Source organism: Dromiciops gliroides, chromosome 3 (assembly GCF_019393635.1).
Source record: "Dromiciops gliroides isolate mDroGli1 chromosome 3, mDroGli1.pri, whole genome shotgun sequence".
NCBI classification, from domain to species: domain Eukaryota; kingdom Metazoa; phylum Chordata; class Mammalia; order Microbiotheria; family Microbiotheriidae; genus Dromiciops; species Dromiciops gliroides.
In genome coordinates this window covers 399,180,254-399,188,589 of record NC_057863.1, presented here as the reverse complement: position 1 = coordinate 399,188,589, position 8,336 = coordinate 399,180,254, and the positions used below count along the sequence as shown (strand labels likewise).

The 8,336-nt window shown below is 39.4% G+C and overlaps 1 protein-coding gene across 7 annotated transcripts in view; it reads left to right on the top strand.

The window, feature by feature from the left end:
- Window positions 1-255: 255 nt before the first annotated feature.
- WDR33 (WD repeat domain 33) overlaps window positions 256-8,336 on the top strand; it is a 127,003-nt gene continuing 118,922 nt past the window's right edge. For 3 of the 7 annotated variants that reach the window (XM_043996595.1, XM_043996594.1, XM_043996593.1), the window contains exon 1: window positions 268-438. The gene's annotated coding sequence lies outside the window, so the exon portion shown is untranslated. Of the gene's footprint in view, window positions 439-672; window positions 809-8,336 lie in introns of those variants that run through there. The other 4 variants (XM_043996591.1, XM_043996589.1, XM_043996592.1 and 1 more) reach the window with 4 other exon arrangements.

Genomic DNA, 8,336 nt, shown 5'->3' with positions numbered 1-8,336 from the left:
AGCACTTCCTGTGTTAGTAAATTAGGGAGATTCCTATTTCCGGGTTTTTAAAAAAGGTACGTATCACTCCTTGCTAGTTATAACAAAGGGGAGTCAGAAACACCTCTGCAGATTTCAGAAAGCAGACGCTTCCTCACCTGTGCGCATGCACCGATCAAATCTTGATGCTAGCTACGCCTCTGGCCACTTGAGTCCCGCCCCCGCCCCCTCTGACCCCGAGGAACGCCAGGTGCGTGATGACGCAAAGGCGTGCGCTTGGTTGCTCGGAGGGGAAGATGGCGGCCAGCTTGGGCCGGTGAGGCGGTAGTTCCCGTGGTGGGGCAGAGGGAGTGGAGGTGGCGGGAACGGGACAGACGGCTGAGACCGCTAAGAGGGAGCCAAGGCCGAAGACTCCACCCTTAACTCGGGCGGAGGGGAGCCCAGCCCAGGGACTGGACGGTGAGTGCTGCGCCGGCCAGGGACGCGGAGCGGCGTGAGGCGGTGGCGGCTCCTCCGCCATTTTCAGGCTCGGCCGTTGCGTGCTTCGGAGCCGGGAAGAGCCGCGGTCACCGCAGGCTGCCCACGGGGCCGGGGCCGGGGCCGAGATTGGGCCCCGGGGGAGGACAGGGGTGATGGGGAGGCTGCGGAAATTGACGCTATAGGGGACGCGGTCCGTGCTGCAAGAGAGCCAGCGGGGAGAAGGCAGGGGCCGGGGGCGGGGAGGGCTCGACGTGAGCGGGCCTTGGCCGAGGACTGCAGGCGGGGGCTGGGCTCGTCCTTGGAAAACCCCGAAGTTTCGTGGAGACAGGCGCTTCCGCAGCGATGGAGGGTCGGGAGTTACCTTTCGGGGCTTGGGGAGTAGGAGGGAACCTCGTGGAGGTTGTGGGAAGCATCAGGAGCCATCTGCTGCAGGGTCTGGGACCGGAAAGCAACGTGTGTCATTATCAGGTCGCCAGTTTGGGTGATGGTGGGGGAGGCCCTTGTTTGCACTGTAATTAAATTCATCCTTAGTCGAGCGTGTTGGTTTTTAAAGACAATGTTTATGTACCCCCCCCTCCCTTTTCCCCCATGCCGTTGGTCCCTATTCTAAACCACAGACCATTTATCGGTAAGCTTAATATCTACGAATAAGCCCAATCTTATAGACATACTGTTAGCCATTTGGGCTTTGTATTTTTCAGCTTTCTCGAGGGTAGTGCTGCTTCATGGGGAGGAAAAGCCTGGGGGTGGGAGAGCACAATTGTGCGGTTGGATCCAGGAAAACATGTTACTGGGTCAAAACCTTGAGAAGAGCGTATTTTGTCGTATTTCTGCAGAAATTAACTGCTGCAGCCAAAGTCTCTAGAAAGAATTGCAAAGATTGTTTTACTATTAAAATAATTTTGATATCAAATGAGGTTATTTGTAAAGTACTTAGCACTGTACCTGGCACATAATAGGCGCTATATAAATGCTTATTCCCTTCCCTCCTTTCCACTATTATGATCTTTATAAATAATGCATTTAGAAGGGAACACTCAAGGTCTCTGTGGTTGTAATCTGTTGCTTTGGGCATAATTTTAAAAGGAAAGGGTAGACTGGAGACTGAGTTCAGTAGAGAAGTCTTTAGCACTAAAATGGCATTGATAAATATTAAAATATTGATGGAAATGATATGCAGTATTTTTTATGAACTTCCTTATAATTTTACTTACCTGTTTTAAGTAGTTTTATTAGGGAGGGCAGGAACTCTCTTGGGGGTTGTCTGAGTGGGAAGGCGATAAGATTAAGGAGGACCGGGAAAGACTATCACCTATTCTAACATGGCGATTTTATCAAATTTTAATTCTGTTACTTGGAATGACAGAAGTTTTTTCTCATCTAGAGTTCATCGCCTTGAGTAGCCTCAGACTACCATTACACTTCCTGGTCAAGTTTTTAAAGCTTTGGTTTAAAATGTGGGGAAGAATCAAGTTACTGTTTCCCACTGACACAGTTCATCTCTTGGACAGGGTTTTGACTTAAATGTTACCGGTAGCTTTAGTAATACCATTGGTGAAGCTCTGGTTGTGGAACAAAGTCCACTCTTACATTGGTGGATTTAATACAGGAGAAAACCTAACTCAGATTGATGTCATCTTCCCTCACATTGAAGTATTTTCTAAATTTTGTAGTGGAGTGAGGGACTGACTAAATGTAGGTTTTGTAGGATACCTTTTGTGTGTTATTTGAACCAGATAACTTAACAAATATTTGAATGTTTCCCCTGTGCAAAGTCCTTAGGGGGGATTTGATGATGTTCAGATATATAGCTCTTACCAATAAGTAACTTAGTCTTGTTGGAAAGACAGAATTTACATATATAAAACATTTAGAAAAGAAGATAGTATATAATAAAATCAGTTATGTGTGGTAGCAGTAATAATTGCAGTATGTTCCAAAAAGACGTCATGGGTTATATATAGTTTCTGGGGAATGCTTCCTGGAGGAGGTGTGACTTAAATAAAATCTTGAAAGGTAGAGAGAATTTGGATCTTTAGAGAAGAGGAAAGGAAAATGCATTCCAAGCAGGGGGAACAGTTTGGGCTTCATGTCTAAGAGATAGACTTTGTGGAGCTTTTGTGTTGGAGGGTAGTGGCAAATGAGGTGTTAGGTTTATGCTTGATTTGGTAGGTTGTGGGGAGCTACTGTCTATAGGATTATTTTCTGATTTCATAAGCTTGCATTCTCCCTCTCCATAGATTTGTTTTCCCCATTTACCTTATCCTTCCTGCTTCAGCTTTTGTTCTTGTACTTGTTTCCTAAGTAAGAGGCATGTCCTACCTTCTTTTGTCAGGCTAAGTTCTACCCATCCTTCAAAGTGTTGCTTGTGTATTTCCTGCATAAGACCTTTTTAGTTTATCCATTTAGTATGAAGGATGGGCTATAATAATGTTAAGTTTAGTGTTTTGTAGAGTTAAAAGTTGGTTTGAGAAAGAATGGCATAATGGAGGTCAGACTTGGGTTCAAGATTTTGAACCTAAAGCTCAAAGTTTGAATATTGACTGGGTGGCAGTGCCCGTGTTCTAGCCAATTCTCTAAGACTATAAGTGGCCAGAAGAATTTATTTGCAGTGGTAGAGGGATTGCCTTATTGGGAACTCCCTAAAAGAGTGTAATCACTGATCACTGTTTGGTGAGGTTCTCCCCCACCTCCTCTACCCTGCAATCTATCCTGTACGAAACAACTTTTAGGCATAAATGTAATCGTTAAGACTTGTGTCTAGGAATTTTCAGTATTAGTGTAGCAGTAAAAAGATTTTAGAGATCTTTATTGATGGGGATCTACATTTGGAATCATGTTACTAGTTTTAAGGGCCTATATGATATTTTAAATCTGTGACTTCCATGTTTCTTATTTGTTAAGTAGATTATCTGGGTAGGTCTCTTTTTTTTCGGTAATAGTTAAAGCCAAATGCAACTAATACTGCTATTTTTCATCTTTAATGACATCTTCAAAATATTTGAATTTATTTCAGTATTTTAAAATTTCATTTTAAACATTTAGAACAAACACATCCTAACTAGAACTGTAACATGAATACAGGTTTTAGGGCAGTACAAGATGATAGGATGGATCACATAAAGATGGATATATGCACTAATTTGTTGAGTAAGGATTTTCTAGAAATCAAGTTACTAGGCATTTATTAAGTGCTTCTTATGTACCAGGCACTGTGCTAAGCATTGAAGATACAAAGAAAGGTAAAAGATAGTCCTTTTTTTCAGGGACCTTACAGTCTAATAAGGGAAACTAATATGTACAAGATAAACTGGAGATAATCATTAGAGGAAAGGCAGCATTAAGGGGGATTGGGAAAGATTTCTTACAGAAGGTGGGGTTTTACCTGAGACTTGAAGGAAGCTGGGAAAGTTAGGAGGCCAAGATGAGGGAATGAGTTTCATATATGAAGGACAGCTGATGAAAATGGCTGAGGTAGAAAACTGCAAAGGTAGGAAGAAGCCAGGTTATGGAGGACTTTACAAACCAAACAACATTTTCTGTTTGATCCTGGAGTTGATTGAAAATGAGGGGGGTTGGGGAGATGTGACATGGTCACACTTGTACTTTAGGAAGATCTGTTTGACAGGTGAGTGGAGAGAACTGGAGTGAGAAAAGACTTAAAGCATGGAGAACAACCAACAGTTTATTGCAGTAATCCAAGTTTGAGGTGGTAAGGGCCTGAAAACTAGATTATTGGCTGATTCATCAAAGGAGACTGTGAAGGGTGGTCATTGAGAAGGCAAGAAGATAAAAACTTGATATCAATTTTGAAGATGTTTTCTGATCACAAGTTACTAAAAAGATGTGACCTTAAGTTTATTTCTGGACTAATTTCAATTTATTTAGACATCAGCTTTACAAAAATTCATGCTTCCCCCCCCCCCCTTTGTCATCTCACATGTAGGTAGGAAGAGAACCAGGAGAAAACAATGTCATGGGGAGCTAGAGAGAAGAGAGAGTATCCAGCAAAAGAGAGAAATAAGGATTGAGAAAGGGTCTTTAGATTTAGCAATTAAGAAATTAGTGGTAATTTTGAAGAGAGCAATTTCAGTTGAGTAATGAGGTCAAAGTCAGACTGTACTGAGTTAAAAATGGAGTAAGAGGAAAGGAAGTGGAGATGTTGTTTGTAGGTATCCTTCTTTTGGTATGGAGAAGTTTAACCAGAAAAGGGAGAGGGAGATGATAGCTAGCAGGGATGAATGATTCAACTGAGAATTTTTTGGGAATAGGGAAGACATGGGTATGTTTGTAGGCAGTTAGGAAGCAACCAGTAAATTGGGAGAGATTACTTGTTTGTGTTGAGGGGTAACCTTGGCATGGAGAAGGACCACTTCTTTATGTGAAATGAGTAAAGGAGGAAAAAATGGCAAAAGGCATATTAGTGATGAGAGTGATGAGGAAGGAGGGAAGAAGAGGAAGCTCATTTTTTTCAGTAAAATATGAATCAAGGTTCTCAGCTGAGAGGGGATGGAGCATGGGAGCCATGGAAAAGGTTAGTGAACCTATTAGGGAGAGGTAAAAGGATTGTATGAGGACGCTAGGTGGCTCAGTGAGCACTGATTTCTGGAGTCAGAAAGACAGGAGTTTAAATCTGGCCTAAGACACTTATTAGCTGTGTGACCCTGGGTAAGTCCCTTTAATCCCCTGGAGAAGGAAATGAATGGCAAACTGTTCCAGTGTCTTTGCCAAGAAAACCCCATGGGCAGTATTGGTGTGATATGGTCCACATGGTCACAAAAAAGTCTAACATGACTGAAAAAACAGCACAAATTCGTGGTGGACCACAGTCAGCATGGTTTTTGCCAACTTCATTCAGCAGTAATTGTATAGGGATGGAGGCAGGGTATGATGGGAGTAATACTGGGCTGTGGCTTGGTAGGATATTTTACACTAGAATGTGTAAAATAGCTGCTTTAAATTGTACTAACCTCAAGACTCCTTAAATTCATTTTCATTTCAATTTATATGCACTAGATAAAAGACTTAACTTCACACTAGACTTCAATCTAAGAATGAGAACAATTGAATTCTAGTTACATAGAAATAGTTATTAAGATTATGGATATCAGTGGTGTGAAACCATAATAGAAATGGGGCTACTTAACTGTACATAAATATTCCTGCAGATCACATATTGACTTAGTTTCAAAAATGTAATACAATCTGTTTTTTTTGTCTTTTTATTTCGTTAAATATTTCTCAACTACATTTTAATCTAAATTTGGCAGCCTTTTTGATACATGATGTACATAGTTTTCACGTATACTTAATTACTATTTGAAAAACTAGGAAATTGAAAAGGTAGTATATATTTACCCTATGTAAAACTGGATAAATTTTTGAAAAGTATTTTCAGTTCCAAATTCTCTTTCTCCACCCCCTCACCAGTCATTGAGAAGGCAAGAAGATAAAAACTTGATATCAATTTTGAAGATGTTTTCTGATCACAAGTTACTAAAAAGATGTGACCTTAAGTTTATTTCTGGACTAATTTCAATTTATTTAGACATCAACTTTACAAAAATTCATGCTTTCCCCCCCCTTTGTCATCTCTTAATTATGAAGGAGGTCCTTAGACTAGTGCTCTGCCGTCACTTTCATCTCTACGATCCGTGATCATAGTCTTATTTCATAGTATTTCCCTTCACATGTTTTATCCCATTCAGACTGGTCTGCCAGCTGTGCCCTCTGTACAAGTGGTTCCCTGTACCTGGTTTATTGTACTTGCTTAACACCTTCAAATCCAGAACCTACTACCTTCCTTCAAAATACAGCTCAGATATCACAGAAGTCCTTTCCTGATTCTCTTCCCCATCCCAATTATCAATGCCTCCTTAGATGTGAAATTTTGTATATTTGTGTTATTAATACTGTATCTCTTCAAGGACTAGGGCTGAATGTTTCATTTGTTTATGGGTTTTTTTGGTTTTGTTTTGTTTTTGTTTTTGTTTTTTGTTTTGTTGGTAGCCCCAGGACTTACGAAACAGTGCTCTTTGCCTATAGCAGGTTCTTAAGTAAATGTTGGTTTGGATTTAATGGTTCTTTGAAATGCTTTATGTTTAGACTGGTAAAGTTGCTTTTTTCCTAAGTTTCAGTATTGGTTTCATTCACTGTATTGAGAAACCAACCCCGTTTTTTGACTTTTAAATATTTAGTTTGAAATAATGTTAAATATGCAATAATTTAATATAAGCAATTGGTTCATACTTTGAAGTTGTGGTGAAATGTAAACCTTTTGGAAATGTCACTAAAATTTAAACAGTATGACAGAGAATATCCTTACTGAAGTACTCTTCCTGCAGTCTCATTTTAGTGTGCAGGTGACCTGATTTCCCAAAGATGATGGAGTTTAAGTTCTGGTTAGACCATAACCATCTGGAAAGGCTTTGAGTGTAGGTCCTGTGATAGAATGTATGTCTGTTATCTGCAGTTCAGAGAGTCTCATTAATTAAGGTTGGGTAATCAATTTTTAAGCTTTAGCAGCTGGTTGCTGACGGTTGGAGAAGTAGCCTTAGTGACCAAATTATAGATCCTTGAGTATTATGAAATGTGAAAAAATAATATTGTGCATTTAGTTTTGTTTTGTTTTGTTTTTTAGTGAGGCAGTTGGGGTTAAGTGACTTGCCCAGGGTCACACAGCTAGTAAGTGTTATATGTCTGAGGCTGGATCCGAACCCAGGTACTCCTGACTCCAGGGCCGGTGCTCTATCCACTGCGCCACCTAGCTGCCCCATGCATTTAGTTTTTAATCCAAGCTTAATTTATCATGGGATAAGTGGTACAAATATACATATGTATATTTGAAAATAAAAGGGAAATGTGTATACTTATAAAATTAGTGGGTGGATGAGTATTCAGTTTTTGCCAGAAAATGGTAAATAACGTTATTAAAATTCTTGTTTGACTAAGTGAAAATAAACCATAGTTAATTTTTTTACAGTGAATATTTACTTTAAAAAATTAATTTAGGCTATATCTTAAAAAATTTGATTTCTGTTTTTTTGGGGGGTGTCATTGAAGAGTGAAGAGTGTAATATGGTCATGTGTTAGTATGAATTATTCTTTACCAACTGGTTAGGAAAGTTGACTTTATGTTTAGGAAGCCAAAGATTTATTATGTAAGATGTTTTTCATATTCCTATTCTATAGATTCTATCCATTTCCAACATTTAGTAAATTTAACTATTTTGGAAGAAAGTAGTAAAAAACACTGCATCAGAGGTATTGAAAACATTTTTCAATTTGGTATGCTGTTGCTTTTATATAGTGTTAGTTAAATATTACCCTAATAATTCTGTATCTTAGAACATGCCTGGGGAAAAGTGCTGACTTGCACTATTGCAGACTGTTGTGTTACTAGAGTATGAGCACTAAACCTATACGTGATGGCTATCTTTCATAGGCGTTTAGGGATTTGGTGGAGCATTGATAAAGTACCAGTAAGGGCCCTTCTTGGAAGTTATTTCTGATGGATATCATGAGAAAAGTAAGACATGAAAATTTGTCAGAATCCTTTGTCAAACTACGGAATTCAGTAGGAGACTTTTGGGGGCGGGGTGAGTTTGTATTCAGACTTCTTTGAACTACAGGCCTTTCAGAACTAAAAGATGGACACTCAACATAGAAGGGTAGTTTTATAGCAAATCTTCATTTGGAAAACACTTGTACACTCTAGTCTTTGGAAAACTGGAAGATCATAGGCAAATAATAAAGAGCTTCCTTTAATAAACAAAAACTGGTTACATAAAGTTTTTTTAAAATTTCACATTTAAAAACTTGTTTTCTAAATTAGTTTTTTGAATGCTGACTCTATAGTTAACCCTTTCAACTAATTT